Below are 22,377 nucleotides of genomic sequence, written 5' to 3' on the forward strand. Positions count from 1 at the left end.
AAAGGAGAAAAACAAAAAGTGGAATAATAAGACTAAAGACAGAGGGCCTTATTTTGGTTCATTCTTTCTGACAAAATCCTTCTTAGATGGACAAAACCATGTGCACTGCAGGGGGGCAGATGTAACATGTGCAGAGAGAATTAGATTTGGGTGAGTAATTTTGTTTCTGTGCAGGGAAAATACTGACTGCTTTATTTTTACACTGCAATATAGATCTCACTTTGAAGTAAAACCCCACCCAAATCTAATTCTCTCTGCACAAGTAACACCTGCCCCACCTGCAGTGCACATGGTTTTGCCCATCTAAGAAGGATTTTGTAAGAAAGAATGAACCAAAATAAGGCCCAGAGAGTGGAAGTTTTCTTGAGGGGGACAATGTAATAGCAGATAATATTAATAATTATTTCTGCTCAGTATTCACTGCTGAAAGAGAGGGGAAGGGGCCACAATTAAGTTGCAAGTATAGTCAGAAAACTGAGTGAGAAACAAGTACATTGACAGAGGAGAAAGTCCTCACAGAACTCTCAAAACTGAAAGTGGATAAATCAATGGGGCCAGATGGGATACATCCAAGGATACTAAAAGAGCTCAAAGGGGAGCTGGTAAAACCAATAACAGAATTATTCAACCAGTCACTAGCTACTGGAGTAATCCCAGAGGACTGGAAAACAGCAAATGTAGTCCCACTGCACAAAAGTGGAAGCAAAGAAGAGGTAAGCAACTATCGACCAGTGAGCCTTACATCAGTAGTAGGGAAATTGATGGAAACACTCTTAAAAGAAAGAGTTGTAGAATATCTCAAAACCAGCAATTTACAGGATCCAAAACAGCATGGGTTTACTGGGGGAAGATCATGTCAAACAAATCTTATTGACTTTTTTGACTGGGTGACTAAAGTAATAGATCAAGGTGGGGCTGTAGATGTAGCTTATCTAGACTTTAGTAAGGCTTTTGACACTGTCCCACATCGCAGACTGTTAAATAAACTTGAAAGCTTGGGATTGGATTCTAAGATAGTTGAATGGATAAGAGCATGGTTGCAGGACAGAAAACAGAGAGTTGTAGTAAACGGAGTACAGTCAAAGGAGGGAAAGGTTACAAGTGGAGTACCCCAGGGATCTGTACTTGGACCAGTGCTTTTTAATATCTTTATTGGTGATATTGCAAATGGAATTGAGGGTAAAATGTGCCTTTTTGCAGAGGACACAAAGGTATGCAACAGGGTAGACACACCAGGAGGGGTAAAACAAGTGATTGATGATCTAGGTAGATTAGAGGAATGGTCAAGAGCATGGCAACTACAGTTTAATGCCAAAAAATGCAAAATCATGCACTTGCAAAAATCCAAAGACTAAATATAGTATAAATGGCACTATAATGGAAACTACTGAGGAAGAGAGGGATCTAGGTGTCACTATTTCAGGGGACTTAAAGGCAGGTAGGCAATGTAACAAAGCAATGAAGAAGGCAAGTCAGATGCTTGGTTGCATAGGGAGAGGTATCAGCAGTAGAAAGAAAGAAGTAATAATGCCACTGTATAGGTCATTGGTACGACCTCATCTAGAGTATTGTGTTCAGTTCTGGAGGCCATATCTCCAGAAGGATATAAATACATTAGAGACTGTACAAAGAAGTAACTAAACTAAAATGGTGCATGGCCTGCATCACAAAACGTACAAGGAAAGACTAAAAGATCTTAATATGTATACTTTAGAGCAGAGAAGGGAAAGGGGGGACATGATAGAAACTTTCAAATATATCAAGGGTTTTAACAAGGTACAGGTGGGAGACATTCTTCACAGGAAGAGGAGCAGCAGAACACGAGGACATGCACTGAAACTAGAGGGAGGAAGATTCAGGGGAAATTTGAGGAAGAATTACTTCACAGAAAGAGTAGTAGATAAGTGGAATAGCCTCCCATCAGAGGTGGTAGAGGCAAATACAGTAGTACAATTTAAACATGCTTGGGATAGGCATATTGATATCCTTACAAAAAAATAAGGATCAAATATGGTTTGAGGTAACATGTTTAAAAAAGGGGCAGACTAGATGGGCCAAGTGGTTCTTATCTGCCGTCAAATTCTATGTTTCTATGTTTCTATGTCTCTGGTAGCCTAGCAACAGACAGCCAATCGCAAGGCTGCCTGTTGCTGCTGCTGCTCTGAGACAGACAGGTCACAGGAAGTGATTCTGCTCCGAGGCTGAGCATGCAGGAGGAGCGACTCACTCAAGCACCAGGCAGCCAGACACGAGGCAAGTAAATTTAAGGGGAGGGGGGCTGCTGAAAAAAACACCCTGATTTACACCGGGGGGCTGGGGGCCGCACAGCAGAATAATTTTTAAATATAACAAGGGGGGGGGGGCGCAATAGTCCCATTATGAGGGAGGCTGGAGTGCAAAAGTAAAAAAAAAATGAGGGAGGCTGGAGCGCAAAAGTCAAATAAAAATATGAGGTAGCTGGAGCGCAAAAGTCAAATAAAGATATGAGGGAGGCTGTAGTGCAAAAGTCAAATAAAAATATGAGGGAGGTTGGAGCGCAAAAGTCAAATAAAAATATGAGAGAGGTTGGAGCGCAAAAGTCAAATAAAAATATGAGGAAGGCTGGAGCAAAAAAGTCAAATAAAAATATGAGGGAGGCTGGAGCGCTAAAGTCAAATAAAGATATGAGGGCGGCTGTAGTGCAAAAGTCAAATAAAAATATGAGGGAGGTTGGAGCGCAAAAGTAAAATAAAAATATGAGGGAGGCTGTTGCACAAAAGTCAAATAAAAATATGAGGGAGGCTGGAGCGCAAAAGTCAAATAAAAATATAACGGAGGCTGAAGCGCAAAAGTCAAATAAAAATATGAGGGAAACAAAGAGAAAATTATGAAACAGAAAGAGTCTCAGCGCTGGAGGTCGGCGGGTGGGAATTATAACATGTGGTGACCCCTCACCACAAAAACACAAATTTACAAAAGAATGTGTATAAAACACATATAATTTGTTATAGTCCCTACTGCGAGCCAGATGTAAGTAGGACGGAACAGGACGTTCCTTTCTTACTGGGAAAGGTCCTCTTCTCCGCTATTTAGGGTATTGCACAAACGACCAAACAGATACGTGATGCACCTTCCCTTCACCAAGCTTCTCAAGATAAGAAAAGAGGTACCATATGCCCCTTATAGGGAGTAGCGTCTCCTCTTCTCCGAATATGCTAATTTCTCAGTCACATCAGAGAGACCAGAATGCTCCTTTACTTAAAACAACTTCTCCAGGTGTCAGAAATACATATGGAGACACAATGGAACCGCATATGGTGTAATACTCGGGACCGCTGGATTGTGCCTTGTGTCAGAGTTTCCGGGACTTTCATCTCATAAGCACTTTTTGAGAACTTGGTTCAACTAGTTCTCCACCGGCTCTGGTAATTGTTTTTGCTTTACCCCTGTGTGGCAGTTCATCATTTTAAACCCCATGTGTTTTTATGTATCTTCCAGTCCATTTCCCCATATGCACTGTTGTAAATAATAAACTGTATTACACCATATGCGGTTCCATTGTGTCTCCATATGTATTTCTGACACCTGGAGAAGTTGTTTGAAGTAAAGGGGCATTCTGGTACCTCTTTTCTTATCTTGAGAAGCTTGGTGAAGGGATGGTGCATCACGTATCTGTTTGGTCGTTTGTGCAATACCATAAATAGCGGAGAAGATGACCTTTCCCAGTAAGAAAGGAACGTCCTTTTCCGTCCTAATTACATCTGGCTGGCAGGAGGGACTATAACAAATTATATGTGTTTTATACACATTCTTTTGTAAAAATATGAGGGAGGCTGAGCGCAAAAGTCAAATAAAAATATGAGGGAGGCTGGAGCGCAAAAGAAAAAAAATATGAGGAAGGCTGTTGCGCAAAAGTCAAATAAAAATATGAGGGAGGTTGGAGCGCAAAAGTCAAATGAAAAGATGAGGGAGGCTGGAGCACAAAAGTCAAATAAAAATATATGATGGGGTCCCAAAGCATTCGCTAGTTCCGCCTCTGGCAGAGAGAGTTACATTTGGGTGGGGTGTGTTCAAACTGAAATCTAAATTGCTGTGTAATGCTGGATACACACCAGGCCGATCATGATTGTGCGACGATCGTGAAACGATTTCCTTGAAATCGCACCATGGTCACACAATGCATTGGAGTACACGATCTGTGCACGATATGTACCCAGTCAAAGGGAGATTGACAAATTCTTACTGCAGCAGGTAAAATGCAATCCGACCCTACAGCCGGCGCATCGGATCAGAATCGTACTGAAAAATAGGTACGATTTTGCACTTTTTATATCCAACCAGTTGCACAATGTGTCAAAATTGGGGGAATTGAACACAGATCATCCTGGTGTGTATCCAGCATAAAAATAAAATAACTCACCCAAATGTAACTCTCTCTGCACATCAGCCCCACCTGCAGTGCACATGGTTTTGTCCATTATTGAAGGAGTATGCTTTTGCAAGCCAACCTGAATCACCCCCATTCTTACAAAAGACTGCACCAGCAAACATACAGGGCTACAGTGCACTTCGGATACAGTGGGGTTACAGTGAATGTCAGATACAGTGCATGATACAGAGTGCATCAGGTACAGTGCTGGATTCGAGAAAATTACCCTGACATGGCTGTGGATTGGCATCAGCTTTCTCAAAAGTTTTTTCCCTGCATGTGATAAATGATACATCCTTTCACTGTAATCAATTTTCGCATTGCAATTTGGGCCAATATTATCACAGCACATCTGCATCTGAGTATACAGATAGTGATAAATCGGCCCCTAAAGCTCTGAATACTCCTATTTAAGGACTCTGCTAAATTATCAGCAGTTGAGTAAAAAAAAAAAAACATGAGGGGACTTAAAAGGGATTGTAGGCGTTATTCAGTACTGTTTCCTGTTGTGCAAATTTGCATAGAGATCGATTATCGAAAGACTGCGTATGTGTAATGATGACAGTATGCATGTGCAACACTAAACAATGACAAATATCAGCATTTTTTTAATTGCAAGCCAGCCGCTGTTTAAATTACAAGAAGTTGCCATTTGTAGGAGGTAGCGACAGGCATGAGTTGTGTAGGTATCCTATCCCTGGGTTGACAATGTCTAGGCCGACAGTCACTAGGTCAACCACTAATGGACGACACTGACTATGTTGACACCTATAAATGGTTGAATGGTCGACATACCCTGGGTTGACATTGGCAGAAAGTCAACACAAGTAAAAGGTCAGCATTTACATGGTTGACACTGAAATGGTCAACACAAGCTTTTTGGGGGGTTTAGACTAACTTGGTTCATACTTTGCCATCCAAGTAGGCAGTATTAGTGGAGGGACAGTGAGTGAGAGAACTGTGTGTGGGCCTGTCCTTGTGTTTCCCTCCTATGTACCTATAGATTGTAAGCTTGCAGCAGGGCCCTCCTACCTCCATGCCTGTCTGTTGTTACCTAGTTTGTTCTATCACAGTCTACTATTGTAAAGTGCAACGGAATCTGCTGCGCTATATAAGAAACTGTAAATAAATAAAATAATAATATGTAATGGGCATTACAGTGTGTGGCTTAATGTGTAAGGGGCATTACAGTGTGTGGCATAATACGCAATGGGCACTATGGTGTGTGGTATAATGTGTAAAAGGCATTAAGGTGTGTGGCACAATGTGTAATAAGCATTAGAGTGTGCGGCATAATATGTAATGGGCAGTACGGTGTGTGACAATGTGTAATGGGAATTACGGTGTGCGTAATCCTGGCGAAGTGTGTCTAAGGGGGTTTACCTGGCACAGTGTCTCTAAGGAGCTCTACCTGGCACAGTATGCCTAAGGAGCTCTAGCTGGCACAATACATAAAGTGGCACTATTGTGTGGTGTAATGTGAACAACAGACACCAGCACTGTGTGTATGTTTTGCTTAGATAAGCTAATTACCATATGTTTATGGCACCCTTGACTCTGTCTTGCATTCTTGCATAATATCAATTGCTTATGGCTCTTTAGACTAATAATTACTTTAATTATTAGTCATTTAATATTAGTAATTATCTTCAGTGTTGCTATTGGTGTTTAGAAAATAAATTTATTTATTTAATGTATGTTAAATTAATTTATCCTGTGACAGTTCTGTATTTATTTTGTGCATATATTTTAAATGATAATTTGATATGAATACACCTGCTTAGTGAATTGTAATTGTTATATTTTAATAAGTGAAGAATTAAATAAATGTCAAGTGACTGACCGTGCTTCTTATGTGGCATACCCAAGGGGAGACTGAAGCCCCATGCTAAGCAATGTAGGTTAGCACAGACAGATCTGCACACATGGCTGGCACACATGCGATGCACCAGCGATGTGTGCTGAGCGATCTGTGTGGACCAGTGTTCTCACCATGAGAACACTGGCGATCTAACTAGATTTATACTGTATGCAATGTAAATCTAGTCAGGGGATGAAAACGCACAGGACCACGGATCGCCTTCTCTGGGGGGATACACAGATCACTTAGAAAAAGCCCTGTAATCGCCCCGTGTGTATACCCTATAATACTCCCTTTTCCTTTCTTGTGATGTGTACTTGTCTATGCATCATTCATTGCATTTAATTTCCATTTTACTGAAGCACTTGTACTGTCACTGATTGCTTTTATTTGTTCTAAATAGTTTATGTCACACTGGGGAAAGGGGATTCTCTGTGTTTAATTTAAGGTCCCCTATCCCACTTCTGGGAGTTAATTTGGCATCAGCTCTTATTGTGCACCTGTTTATTTAAACCCTGATTTACCACAGCTACCACTTTTTTCTTTATAGTTTTCCCCCTTGCTCACTAACACTGGTCTGGTTCAGACCTGATCAGTGCTGGATGAATTAGCAGTGCTCTGTAATCACCCTGAGAATAGTTAACCACCACCCCACCAGAGTGTAATCCCGCCTATCACAAGCCTGCGAATGGGAAGCGAATATGTTGCAGCTTGGTGAATAGCTGTATATCTATTCGCAGCTCACTGACTATAGAATGATTTCACCCAGGGCCGAATTGGGACCAGAAATCGGCCCTGGCATTTTGAGCACACAGGCCCACCTGTAGCAGGCGGGACCCTTGCATGGCAAAGCACACTATGCTGCACACCATAATGCCCATTACACAAAATGCTGCACACCATGATGTCCATTACACAAAATGCTGCACACCATGATGTCCATTACACAAAATGCTGCACACCATGATGTCCATTACACAAAATGCTGCACACCCTGATGTCCATTACACAATATGCTGCACACCCTGATGTTCATTACACAATATGCTACACACCAGGATGCCTATTACACAATATGCTGTACACTGGGATGCCCATTACACAATATGCTGCACACTGTTATGCCTATTACACACTATGCTGCACACCGGGATGCCCATTACACAATATGCTGCACACCGGGATGCCCATTACACAATATGCTGCACACCGGGATGCCTATTAGACAATATGCTGCACACTGTTATGCCCATTACAAAATATGATGCACACTGTTATTACATATTATGCCACATTGCTACATGTAATGACCCACAGATTAGCTATTATGAAGATCAGAGGCAAGTGAAGGGGAGTAGCCATGGCCAGTCATCCTTGCATGGGGCAGAGCAGGTTCCAGCAGGCATTACCGACGGGGATCTAGAAGGGGATAACCGGCGGAGGGGAGCTCCTCTCTGGCTTGCCCACCCCCCCCCCCCCCCCGGCCGGAGCAATCAGGAGAGGGGATTGTGGCTTCTCCTCCCCCTCCGGCCACTCGCCTCAGTCCAGTCGCCACACTGAAACTCTGTAAGAAGCTGTTAGCTGCTTGCTGAACTTGAAGGTGGCCGCAGAGCTGGAGATTTGCACACCCTGTACAGAATCAGGCCCGGCGGGAGCTCGTAGCTGGCGGCATAACAGTGTCAGAATGATTTACTAGATGCCGCCGGCTGTGGGCTCCCGCTCAGCCTGATTCTGTAAAGGGTCTGTAATTACGCTGTCGGCCCTGTAGTTTTAGAATTGTCTGACCGCCGCAGCACTAACACATTGTGGGCTGCACAAAATCTGCCCACAAGGCCATTGGCCCTTCCAGCATTTGCCAGAAGGGCCAAATGGCTAATCCGGCCCTAATTTCACCACTGTGTGTAGCCTGCGCATACCCCTGGACTTACCTGGCAGCTGCAGTGAAACTAGCCGGATCGAGCCCGGAGCTGACATCATACACCCTCCCCTAAAACACTTGGGCATGCCTGACACTCCCAGAAAAGGGCAGATTGCCGCCCAGAAATGGTGGCTTCCTGTCAAACAACTTGCAAATGGCCAGTGATGAAATAAAATAGCAGGATTTCATTGCACAGTGGCCTCATGCAGGCGTACTATGATCCTTACGTATGCCCAGTTATTCGTTAATCAGTTGCCGCGCAAATTCACACAGCAGCGATCAGGTCCGAATCAGGCAAAAAATCCAGATGCACATTAGCTGTTTGGATGTCACCTTGGCCTGCATCCCTTCCGTCCCGCTCGGTGTCTCCTCGGTCGTGAGCGCACATTGCACAGTGCAGCCTACAGAGCTCTGAGCCTGGGACACAGAGGAGAGAACCCGGATGATGCTGATCAGCACTCCCCCTCTGTGTCCTGGGCTCAGCGCTCTGCGGGCTGCCCTGTGTGGGTTGCATGTCTGGCTGGCTGAGGAGCCGCTGAGCGGGAGGCAATGTGCAGGGGGTGGTGCCGTGGGCAAAATGAGCTGCCCGGGCCCTTCCAGAGGCCGAGGCCTGGGACAGCTGTACGCTTGAAACCCCCCTGTCGGCAGCCCAGCCTAGGTAATGGTTTCTGGGCACCCTTGATAAAATGTCAACCTACTGCCATCCCCAGCCCCACACTGCCACCAATACCCACTTTCCAGCCCCTCAAGTGAAAATTGTCTGGAGGGCGCTTGATCCCTCCATCTGTGATAAATTAAAAATTATACTCTTTTCCCTATAACTCCTACTCTTGCATTTGCCTTTATGGTGTATTCGCTCAATTTGCTACCTCACTGCACTTGACATAGTATCACCTGGCCTATCCTAACCTTCCTTGTTTACAGTCAACTTTGATTTCCTTCATAATCCTCTGGGTCACACCTCTTGGCAGCTGATGCTTTTAAAATCACCACACATTAAGCATGCTATTTCACAGTCTGGGAGTATTTTAAAATTTATGAGACAGGAGAAGTTCCCAAGCTTCCTTTTGGGAAGCTCATAAAGGTGTTGTGAAAGGGACAGTTAGCAAAATTACATCTCACTATGAATCTCACATTGAGCTTTTTTTGTGGGATGCCTCCAAAAGTCAGCATGTTTTCAATGTGGCATGTACTAAAGAAAAAATGCCGTTAAAAACCCTGTTTTCTGGGTTTTTACGGAATTTTTAAATGTACTAAAGCCCCTCCCAGCGCTGCTACTTAGCGGAGGGCTATGCCAGCTCTAGCTGGTGTAACCCCATAAAACCCTACGGCTCCTATCTGCAGTGCTGCTGTCTAAGTGAACCAACACAGATCCCTCCCAGCATGCACCAAATCCACCAGTGTCTTTCAGGTAAGAAACAGGCAGCTATGGGGATTGTAAAGGGCAGCTCTTATCGGGAGAGCTGCCCTTTGTGTTGCTCATCACATATCTCAGTACATATGCAATGACCAACTTGACAATGGACGGCTGGATATAGCACCACTGCTTGGTACATCACGCCCTTAATCCCCTGATGACCTTAAACAAATTGTTAAACTTTGGGGTAAAATTAGTGCAAGTGCAAAAAAAAAACAGAATTTTGGTGACTCAACCATAAATTGTCAAAGAAGTCAATAAAGTAGACTCTGTTGGCCAGATAGCTTTCTGGTTATAAGACATGCTAATGGAAATATTATTGGCTCTAAATTTTATCTTACTCAATTCACACTTGTGATACCCTAGCTATACAGCATAATGTGTACCGCTCAAAATTAAGCCACAGAAACATCCAAAAATAGAATCAATCAGGCTTAATACATTTGGCCCATTGTCTCCTGTAGAGAGGAGTTAATGAGCCACACCCATAGTTCTGGGACAAGGTAAAGCAGGAAGTATTTGCATATGTGGATACTTTCAAGCAATTACAGTAATCCACCACAAATTGCAGGTTGTTTAATAGAGACTGAGAGCATCTTTTGGGAGTAGACAGTTTTATATAAATAAATTTGGCACAAATTTATTTAGAGATTGAATTTGAAGGCACTGCAAAGAAAAACCTGACAATTAATGCAAACATACATTTGTTTCAGTACAATTGTCTTGTCTTTGAAATAGCATCCACTATGATAGGGATATATTTACTAAACCTTCTAAAAATGAGATGAGGTGATATTGCCCGTAGAAACCAATCATTTTCTAGGAAGCGAAAGAGAAATGATAGACAGATTTTGATTGGTTGCTGTTGACAACAACACCTATTTTCATTTTTAAAAGCATTAGTAAATTTACTCCTTTAACCCTTTCAAGTTTAACGTCTAGTCAGGCTCTCCAACCCTAGTGCTAGTAGCAGATCCAATGGTGCGCTGCTTTAAAAAAAGAACATTCACTTCGTTCAAAATTCAATTTAGACCATTTTTGAATTTAAAAAAAAATTACCGTTAATTTAAACATTTAAACCAGACTGTTTGATTTGCAAAAAAATTTGGACTGCAAAAGGTAAACCGGTACTTGTGTACTAGCACGGCGCCCATCGCATCGCAGACCATAAGGCATACGATGGTATGCGATGCGATGTTACCTGATGGCAGGCAATGTTACACAATGTTAAATTGTATACCATCACATTGTATGCCATTGTATCGCATATACAATTGTATGCGATTAAAAATTGTATAAGCACCCTAATGGGTTTTTCAATGTTAAAAGTGCCCCCTATAAGATAATTAAACGTCATGGGTGCTTAGTATGTTAAATGCACCCCCACGCCACCCCCACTATGAACGCCAACCCTAAGCGTGGTGAGCGCAGCGAGCCCGCGAGGGGCGGCGGTACGCGCCCTCCTACCTTTTCATACCCCCACTATCCACGTCGGCGAGGAGCTGATCCTATATAGTGTGGCGAGCGCAGCGAAGCACCGAGCCCGAAGCGTGGCGAGCGCACGCGGAATACATGCAAAGTAATACGCGTCCCCACGCGGGGCTCGCTGCGCTCGCCATGCTTCGGGCTCGGTGGCTTGCTTCGCTCGCAACACTATATAAAGTCAACTCCACGCCGACGTGGATAGTGGGGGTATGAAAAGGTCAGAGGACGCGTACCGCCGCCCCTCGCCGGCTCGCTGCGCTCGACACGCTTCGGGTTGGCGTTCATAGTGGGGCTGGCGTGGGGGTGCATTTAACATATTGTAAGCCCCCATTAGGGTGCTTATACAATTAAAAATCGTATAGGGGGCTTATACAATTTAAAATCGCATCGCATCGCTGTGCATCGGGTGTATGGCATGCGATGGCATGCGATGCGATTATAAGTCGTACGACTTAATATCGTGGGCGCCGTGATAATACACAAGTACCGGTAAACCATTTAACTTGAATGCCTGGAAATCTTCTGTGGCCAGCTGCAATGCCAGCATTGGCCACCTCGGAAGATTTCCAGGCTAGGACCCTTCTAAATTTCATGGGAATCAATAAGCACTGATTGCACGGAGCCCAGGAATCAGCATAAACCAGTTCAGTGTTAAGCCCCCCCCCCAATTGGCAGTTTGGCTCAACACTGTACTGTGTAATGATTTACCCTGATTCCCAGGAGCTGAAAAGAATTGGCACTGGCAATCCCCCCTGCACCCCCCCAATTTAAAAACATACCCTGGGAGGTATGTTTTTTTTAAAAAAACACCACGGAAGGAGTTTACTCAGACGGCCAGCCAGCCAAAGATTCTGTGTAATTCATACAAGTCCCCTATAAAAGAGATGATCAGGCAACCCTACCAACCGTCCATGGCCCAGTTGAGCACTTATACCCACCGCACTTTTTACTGAGTAAAATGCAGTTTTTTTACCGTTTCAAAACGGTAATATGTGCAGTGTGAAAGGTCCGTTTTAAATTTACCGGTTCAAGAAAAACGGTAATTCAAAACGGTTAAAGAGCAGGGTCCTACCCGTTTCCATGTTCCTGTGTAATGTGATGCAAAACGGCATTGAAACGGTAATACCCCTTCCAGACCACACTTAGGCCCTTATTCTAATTCGGACGGTACGGCCCGCGTGCGGCCGTACCGCCGATGTTTTTATTCTGCACATGCGCAGAGGTCAATCTGCGCATGTGCAGCCCCCTTCGCCGCAGACGTATTTCGTCCGCCGCAAAGGGGGCGTATAGGGGCGTGAGGGGCTTCATACCCTCATTTCCCTATGTGTACGCCCCGCGTTTCATGGGCGTTCCCATGCAAACGCGGGGCGTATGCATGGTAATGAGGGTATGACGCAACTCATGGGGGCGGAAAGCTGACGTCGCCGGATGTCAGCTCTCAGCCCCCATACAAGCTAGCACACGGACGATTGTCCGTGTGGTCTCAGCTTGCGGGAGCTGCTGGGGCGTGCGGACCTGCCTTCGATGGTCGACGACCATCGAATGCAGGGGGCAGCTCCCACCATGGTGGAGGCGTACGCCTCCACCATTTTTATGCGGATCGCCAGCCGTCCGTGTACGGACGGCCGTGGCGATCCGTCTCGTGGGCGGGGATTGGTTTGTGCGGCCAGAGCACCGTGTGCGGCTCTGGCCGCACCAACCAGAATAAGGGCCTTAAACGGGTAATATACTGTTTAAGATATGCGGTGTGAAAGGGGTTAAGGCTGTCTGACCCATTTTTAAAAACGTTTTAAATTACTAAGTCAATGCCGTTTATGTGGTGTGAAAGCAGCATAATTTTGTTCTAATGGATTATTTTTCTTTTTAAGTCATGTCATTTTTTGTATTACATTTTCCAAAACAAAAACAAACAACTATACCTTTGGGGCCTTAAATAGATACATTACTGTAGACGAAACAAGTTCCGTATACTATCATTTTATAAGAAGTCAGGTTACAAAATAGTTAGACATGTTCAACACAGAAAATACAATGGGATATTTATCAAATAATATCAAATATTGAAGAGAAATAAAGTGAAAGAGTTTCCCTAACCAACCAATCATCTTCTAACTGTCATTTCTAAGGCACTGCGACAAAAAATGACAGAAACTGATTGGTTGTTATGAGCTCTTCTCCCCCTTATCCCTCTCCAAGTTTTGGTAAAACCTCCCTCCTAGTATGTAACTCAATAGTGTACCTAAGTTCCTATTGCCTGAGGAGGATGCGAGAATAAACATACTGAAGGCTGAGCTTCTAAAAAAATATATACAGTAGGACCTTATTCTAATCACTTCGGTTTCTGCGCATGTGCAGGTGCATGGTGCAGGTGCATGGTGTGTGCAGATGCATGGTGTGTGCACCTACGGTGAAAACTCTGTTCGGCGGGTGCATGCACCCTACACAGCGGGCGGGGGGGGGCGGAGAAGGGGGGCACACCGAGCATATGGGCACACCGAGCGTTTCATGGGCGTTCCCATGAGAAAGCTGGGTTTTCTCATGCTAATGAGGCCTTGATGCTGGTGCGGGGGGCCTCATTAGCCCAGGAGGCCGTGACGCAGGTGCGAGGAGCTGACATCGGCAGATTACAGCTTGTGATATTGTCAGACTGCGTGTATGGGTGTGACCGATACCTTAAGCTCCTAGTCCTTGCCTGATACTGTCAGTCTGTGACCTGCCTGCTTCACTCGCCTGCAATTCTGAGGGCGGAGGGACAACAGAACCCCAGGAAAGCAACACCCCAAACACAACCGCACAATGCTGTCACCACACATGAGGAAGGTGATAAAAATGTTTTAGGTACTTATGTAATATCTGGGCGCCCGATTTTTTTCATCACATTGCATCGCATCGCATGCAATATAGTGGCATACAATGTATGTGATGCGATTTTTCATTGTAAAGACACGATTTTTTATTGTATTGTCACCCATGGGTGATTTCATACCCCCACTATCCAACTATGCATGGAGTTGATTTTATATAGTGTGGCAAGCGCAGTGAGCCACCGATCCAAAAGCGTGGCGAGCGCAGCGAGTCCTGCAAGGGGACGCAGAATACATGTAAAGTAATCCGCGTCCCCTCGCCACGCTTCGGGCTCGGTGGCTCGCTGCGCTCGCCACGCTATATAAAATCAACTCCATGCGTAGTTGGATAGTGGGGGTATGAAATCACCCATGGTTGACTATACAATTAAAAATCGGGTCTATACAATGAAAAATCGCATCGCATCACATCGCATCGCATGCCTTAAGTAGTGGCATGCAATTAAAAAATCGGGCGCCCAGATAATACATAAGTACCATGTTTTATTATGCAGCCAAAAAAATTACCGATCACCGCTCACAAGAAGTATGGAATGATGCAATAACAAGAACAATCAATGACAAAAGACTAAAGAATGGATTGATTTAAATAATATCCTGCGCAATGGGGTCCCCAGGCACCGGCAGGCCACAATTTGCATGATATGCTGCACAATAATTATGAATAAATAATTAGGAAACAGTACAATTGATTTAAATCACCAGCAAGAAATATATGCAACACAGGATGCAGTACAAAGCAATTTAAGCAATATCACAGATCTATACAAATCAGCAATGGTACAATACAATACGAACTCAGTAACATATATAAGTGTCCTGAAGATTGGAACAAAGAGTCCCTGAATTAAGCAGTTCTACTACAGAGCTAAGTAACTCTGGCCTAGGTGCACCGTGACTGGGAGTAAATACTAATAGAATTTGTAGTCCAAGGCAAGCAGTGTCCTGAGTTCTGGCACTATGCCAATATTGAATGCACCTCACCAAGAGGAGAGTCTCCTTAAGTAATAACTGCATGCTGTAACTGCAATTCAGGGGTAGCTAGGATCAACAGGGAAATTAGCTGGGATATAACTAAGAAAAGGGTTTAAACCCGTGCAGCTGTGGATTCACTGAAGAACTGGGGTGCATTAATAAGAAGCAAAGTACTGTATCCTGGGGAAACAGGTAGCAGGCGGGGTGGTAAATGAACATGGTATTGTGTAATATCACTTCCCTGCACGGTGGGCTGAGGCCTTCCAGACGGGGCCACTGACTTCTTGGGGGGGGGGGGGTCCCCAGAGGAGAGGCCCACTAGTGGGGATGCCCCTGAGGTTGATGGAGGGACCACAGTAGGAAGTGGGTGACCGGCCAGGGGGCTGTGTAAAGCCAAAGTACCTGAGGTTCTGCTGCGGATGCCGGCTCATGACGGTCACGATTCCTGGGTTGTCAATCAAAAGGGACCCGCTCTCCTTCTTGTCACTGGCTGGGCTGGACACCGTCGCCTCTGCGCTGGGGCCTCTCTTTGCGTCCGTCTAAGTGGGGCACCGGGGCTTCACTCTCCACTCATGGGCACTGTGGTGCTGTCACAGCTCTCCGCTCTGTTCCTGGCTGCCGTGTCACACTGCTCACGCCTCTCCTCCACTCCGTCTCAGCCTGTCAATCACCGCCAGATTCTGGAACTAAGCATGTTTTATTAAGCACTTGCAACTTTTTATGTAAAAATATATAAACCATACATATGAAAACATAGAAACCCTTAATGTAATTTAACTGCAATTTTTCCATCCTCCATCCATTCTGTAACTGGGGACCACCATGTCACGCTGTTATTGTGTGCCAGGTCAGAGGTGTACACCGGGGTTACTGGGGTGGCTTCTGTCTCCCCCTCTTGTTGTTCAGTGCTGCCTGCGGTGTCTCTTCCACAGCACTCCCTGCGTAACACGCTGCTGGCTCCTCACACAGTGCCTCACTGCTTGGCTATACAGCGCACTTCTCTACTCTCTGGGCTCACTCTTCGCGCCCCCCCAGAACTCCTCCTCTGTTGTTTGGCGCCTTCTGGACCACCAATCACAAGGCACCCTTTCCTTCCTGCTTTTTCAGGGAGCCCAGGTAGGCACTAGGTCCTAATATTCCTCCTGTTGAGCTTCCTGTGGTAGGGGGTAGTTACCTAGCAACCCAGGTACAGGCTAATTCCCTGCAGGCCCATAGTCAATAGAAGCACCTAAGCAGCACAGGCTGCAGACACAGTTCCAAAAGCAGCATGGTCTGCCAGTCTGTACAAATATAGGCCACACTGACCACCAATGAGCTTGTGGCACATAAAAGGGGTACCCCCAACTGCAGGGTACCACGTATATCCCGCTGGAACTTTGTCTGTCCTCAGGCAACATGTCGATGGTAACAAAAGTCCAGGCAGAGTCTCTCATGAAGAAACAAAGCATCTAAGGCAACCTTGTCAATGAACAAAGAATAACTGTACATTCAAGTAAAAAAGTTTTGAATGACAATTTACAATTGTATAATAAAATATGATACAAGTGTACTTTACATTCTATACCTCAAGGGTGGAACACCTTTGGTTTTATGCTCTGACCTACGGGTCTGTACAACTGATGGATCAATCTCAGTGGGGTCAAGGACTGGGTCAAGCAGGGGATGGTCTGCTACAGGCCAGTTAACTACCGGATGAGAGGGCACAAATGTGGGCCAGGACAATGGCAATGAAGACCAACACCTCAGAGGGATTGTTTCAAGGTATGCCCCCTGGGATTCCCTGCCCTTCCACCTCAGGTGAGTCTTTCTGCTCAGCTGGAATTTCTGCAGTTCTTGAGTTGGTCCCTCGATACCAAGCTGATGGGTCCTTCAGGAGTAACATAGTAACATAGTAATTTAGTCCATCGAGTTTAACCATCGAGTCTTCTGGATCTCGTAGGTATACCGATCACCCTCTGGTATTTTGACGACTGTGTATGGGACATTCTCCCACATGGCGTCGAGCTTGCTGGAGCGGGGTTTACGCTTCTCCAGATGGAGTCTCCAACCTTCAGCGACTCAGGCCAGCTGTTTGAGCTGTAACCCCTTTCCTGGAGGCGCTGTGCACTTTCCATCTGGTGGGTGACAATATCCCGGGCAACGTCAATCCTTTTCCGATGTTAATGGACCTAATCAGTCTGCAGGTGGACAGGTGGAATCACTGCTGGGGACAGTTTGGTGTTATTATAGAGATGCGCTAGTTCAGGGAGTAGAGTCGGCCACTTGTTTCTGTCTTCAGCTGTCAAACTACGAAGCATCCCGTTGATGGTCTAGTTAGACCATTCACAGAGTCCGTTTCATTGGGGATGACAGGCCGTGGTTAAAAATTTCCTGCAGCAATAGTATGAACATAGCTCATGAAAGAGTGGGATTAAAAGGGGGGTCCTTGGTCCGTGAGGATGCAGTTGGGATAACTGTAGGGTCTAGCAAAGTGTTTGAGGAACTGTTCAGCTGTGGTCTTGGCTGTGAGATCCCGAACTGGGACAAGTACAAGGAATTTGCTGTAGTGGTCTGTGATAGTCAAGGCATACTGATGCCCACTGGTACTGGGCTCAAGCTTGACATGGTCTAGGGTGACAATTTGCAAAGGATGCCGAGTCTTGTTTGGGTGTAGAGAGTCTTTTTGAGATGCATCGGGGAGTTTCTTTGCAGGTTGCAGATTATGCATTCACGGCAGCATTTCTCTGTATCTTCTCGCATAACCACCCAAAAGTATCAGATACGCAGGATGGCCACAGTCTTTTGGACACCAAAGTGGCCAGATTTGCAATGATAGACGGCAAGGAGTAGTGGGGCCTGTTTTCTTGGGACAACCACCTGATTTACGGGGTGGTGAGTACTGGGATCCACACTAGCACGGACCAGAATGCCTCCTTCTTCGTGGACATGGTCTCAGTTAGCGACAACTTCACAAGCTCAAGATCGGCTTATTTACGTTGAATTCAGTTCAAGTGGTGCTGTTGTTTTAGCAGGGTTAGGAATTCCCTCAGAACTGGTTCACTACGTTGGACCTCACTCCAGTCCATGGTGGGGGTGCTGAGTAGAGTGCTATCCAGCAAGGGTTTATCTGTGACTGACAGACGATCAGAGGTAGCCGTATTCTTTCTTCTGTAGGCCTTGAACATGGGCATTTCGATATCCTCATCTGGATCCCGATCGTCTTCGGGGACATCTGCCATGGACAGTCTAGAGAGGGCGTCGGCATTGGCGTTGGCTTTTCCACTGCGATAGGACATGGCAAATCTGTAATTGGCAAGGTGAGACATCCATCACTGTTCCAGGGCCCCAAGCTTGGCGGTGTGCAAATGTACAAACGGGTTGTTGATGGTCATGACTATAAACGGGGTACAGTAGCAGACAAATAATGTTTCAATTTTTCAGTGATGGCCTTTTTCTTTCACGATGGTGAGGGGGGCTTGGACATGGGCTGTGACTTTCTCAAATGATGCCAGCGTCCTTCATTTCTGTGACCATGTTCCGGATGGGCTGATACATGGCTGGAGGGAGTGGCCGGTGTCTTTCTTTGATCGGGTGTGTCAATCCAGTGGGGAAGTGGTGATAAACCTTATCTGCCTTGCTGAAGTCAGATGGGTGCTGCCTGAATGCAATGGCGCTTTGCTTCATGACTTGCAGAACCCCTTCTCGCTTATCAGCCAGGGTATTCGCGTCTCCGATCTGTATCTCCGTATACCATGGAGACCTTTCACCCACTGCTGTGTCTTCATCAGTTGCTCCTTGTTGGGCCACCGTCATGCTCTGCCCCAAGATGTCTTGGAAATCAATCCAGCTCATTCTGGCCACTGGACAGTACTTGTACAATCTGACAGCATATTGGTGCGGGTTCATAAGCCTCATGAGTACTCTACCTTGGACTACATTCACCAACGTTCTCGCCACAGCGAATGGCTGTCGCCCTTCAGGATTGCAGGACTCTATTAGAGCTTCGTATTCCTTGACCCCAGGACACATTTTTGCCTTGCACCAGACGACATGCTCTGATTTTGGCCGTAGAAGAAAAGGACGGCGGTCAGAGATTCAGGTCTTCTCCACTTCTCCTTGACCATTGGTTAACCTCTTCTGGCTTTCAATCAACCAAACAGTCTGCTGTAGGGCTTTCCACTCCCTGGGTGTGGCTGTCCTCATTTCTTGCCGAAGAGCATCCACCAATTCATCTGGGCAGTTTCTCAGCACATTCATGGCCAGTAGCAAAGGCGGCATATGGTTATTGGTTGAGGTGGTGACTAGGAGTCCTTGCCTACTGAGGTTGGCTTTCCCTACTTGCACATCAGCTTCCCAATATCCTTAATAGGCAGTGGGTTGCCCATTGCTGGCCAGTAAGTGAAGCCACATTGTGGGGGGTTGATACAAAAGCAGTCTGTGCCTAGTATTGGAGGAAATCAGGGTGGTCAGTTTGATCCTATTCACACAGATGTCCAGGTGGGGGCATTCCACGTCGTACTGAGACCACCAATCCCCTGATGATGGACCTGTTAGTTCCTCCCAAGGGTCGGTCACTTGCTTCAGGGTCCCCTCATTTACAGCTGCATTTGGACAATATCTCTTGATGTGCCCGCTCGACACCCTCTGAAAATTGTCCGTCCTTGTTGGTCGAACTAATCAGTAGATCTTCGGCCCGACTAACGGGTGACCTCCCACCATGGGCGGTTTCTTGTGCCGCGGTCTTTCCACCATTCCCACCATTTCTGACGAGTTCTACTAATTTCTGTGTGACACGGGTCAAGTTACGTGTCAGTTCTGTCATCTTGCGATTTAGGGTCTCGATTCGGTTGGGCCCTGCCGGGACTTGCGCTTGTTGGAGGACCGATCTACTACTGGTTAAGATGTCTGTAGTCTGACACTTTTGGGTAGGGTGAGGGTTTCCCCTTCAGCTTGGTCGTCTTCTTCATCCTTGTTGCTTTGGTTCAAACCAAGGTATGTAAAACGGTTTCTTTAAATTCTGCAAATGAGCTGTATGGTTGTTGACGCCTCCACATCCTCAGCTGTGATCGGACCGCTTCCCCCTGTGCCCCTTCTATGAACAAGTTGGTTGGCGTTTCGTCTAATTGTTCCTTAGCTTTGTCTTCTACCGCCTGTATGGCCTTCATGGCTTTTTGTAAGCTTAATGCAGACTCTTGCAGTGACTCACTCGAGTATAAATGACCGTGTCTCTTCCACAGCACTCCCTGCATAAAGTGCTGTTGGCTCCTCACACGGCACCTCACTGCTTAGCTACGCAGCACACTTCATTCCTCTCTGAGCTCAATCTGCGCGCCCCACCAAAACTCCTCCTCCGCTGTCTGGCGCCTTCTGGACCACCAATCACAAGGCATCCTTTCCTTCACGCTTTTTCAGGGAGCCCAGGTAGGCACTGGGTCCTAATATCCCTCCTGTTGAGCTTCCTGTGGTGGGGGGTAGTTTCCTAGCAACCCAGGTGCAGACTAATTTTCTGCAGGAATATAGTCAATAGAAGCACATAAGCAGCACAGGCTGCAGAAACAGTTCCAAGAGCAGCATGGTCTGCCAGTCCGTACAAATATAGGCCACACTGACCACCAAACTATTTCTCCTCACCTGCAAATGGATGAATATGTAAAGAGCCTGCAGTACCATATGTAACATTTTGTTCATGATGAACTGTTACAGAAATTTGGTTTAGTGGTGCGAATTTAAAGAGCACCCTATTTCATATGAAAGTTACCCTGGCACATGGTATATTCATACTGTCACCTATTTGAAATGCTTGTCTACTGAATATTCAAGTAATCCTGTCACACTGTATCTCCACACTGTCACTTATCTGCAATGTCTATAACAGTTGCATAAATTTTATTGGACAGCCTCCTATCCTGTCCCTTTGAATGTGATAATAATAATCTTATAGTATCTCTGTGAAAAGTCAAACTGAGCAGTTATCTGCCAGACGTTCTTTATTTGCAACATAAAGACACAATGTTCATTTCTTGATTTCTATATCACCAGCAGGTAATATAGAACTATTGGAGAGTGATACACAGTGTTTCTAAAGCAGAGAATCTATTAGACAGTATTTATAATCACTGGTTAAATGCCGTTTTGAACAGTAATAAACAGCATCTATTTTCTATAGAGTGAGATACCAGATAGTGTCAGCAGATTTTCTCATTGTGACAATATTTCGCAGCGTTCTGCTTATAGGATATTTGTAAATATCCATCAAATTATTTGTGCCATTTCTCTGTTACAGAAGCATTCAGTGTGCACATTGAATTCTTGTACACACTATACAACTTATTTACACAAAATGCTTACTGGATAGATTGTGAGGCATAGTGTTACACACTCCTATTATATGTTCAATGTTTTTTGTATGTTATGTTAGTATCAACATGTGTCCATTTTATTCTTATAAAATTGTTTAATAAATTAAAAGCTAAGTTTTAAAACTTTTTTCAAAAGCAGTGCCCCCAGCAAAAGAGAGTACTTTTTCTTTTTCCTACCTGTATGTTCATCTACTCTCAGGGGAGCACCTCCACCTGCCATTGAAGTATAAACACCTAGGCACCCCATCACAATATTGTGGATTCAGAATTATTTACAAATATTTAATAACTTTGATTCGTGTTTTTGCTTGTGCACCGGTATTTCCCAAAATCCCCCTTCCCTCAAAAAAATAATTGTAGGAGATGGCAGACTAATTACATTTCGAGTGGACAGTGAGCTGTGCAGCAGCATTGACTATAGATTAGAGTGAAGAGAAGGACTTGTCTGGGAGGCCAGATAGAAGTAATAATAAAACTATATATAATAGTATAGTCCAATCTGGAGATGGCCAGTGAAAGCATCTAGGGCAGTGATGGCTAACCTTGACACTCCAGCTGTTGTTGAACTACACATCCCAGCCGGGATGTGTAGTTCAACAACAGCTGGAGTGTCAAGGTTAGCCATCACTGATCTAGGGTGAGAAAGGGTATGATCCTGGAAATAGTTTTGAGATGGAAATGGCAACTTGGTTTATTTCTGAATATTACAACTCGGGTCTTGATGACCTGAGTCACGGGTTAAAGAAATGTATTAGCAATTGTCACTAGCACATAGTTATGACATCTTCGAGTATCTACTAAAAGCTAGAAGCTAGAAGACCCAGGTCAATGGATACCCTCCATTCCATTAGGTACAAAATGTGCTGCTCCTGGACCTCCCTTTTAATGTATGACACCTTTGTTGAGCTAGCTAATTAATGAGAAGGGACGTTTCAACACAGGTGACGGCAATCATACGTTAAGAGGGAAATCCAGTAACAGAACATATTGTACCTAATGGAATGGGTTATGCTGAAGGGTATGTCAATGAAAGCCCTGGACCTAATGGAATGGGTTATGCTGAAGGGTATGTCAATGAAAGCCCTGGACCTAATGGAATGGGTTATGCTGA

This window comes from Crinia signifera, chromosome 1 (assembly GCF_055691185.1).
Source record: "Crinia signifera chromosome 1, ASM5569118v1, whole genome shotgun sequence".
In the NCBI taxonomy this organism is placed as follows: domain Eukaryota; kingdom Metazoa; phylum Chordata; class Amphibia; order Anura; family Myobatrachidae; genus Crinia; species Crinia signifera.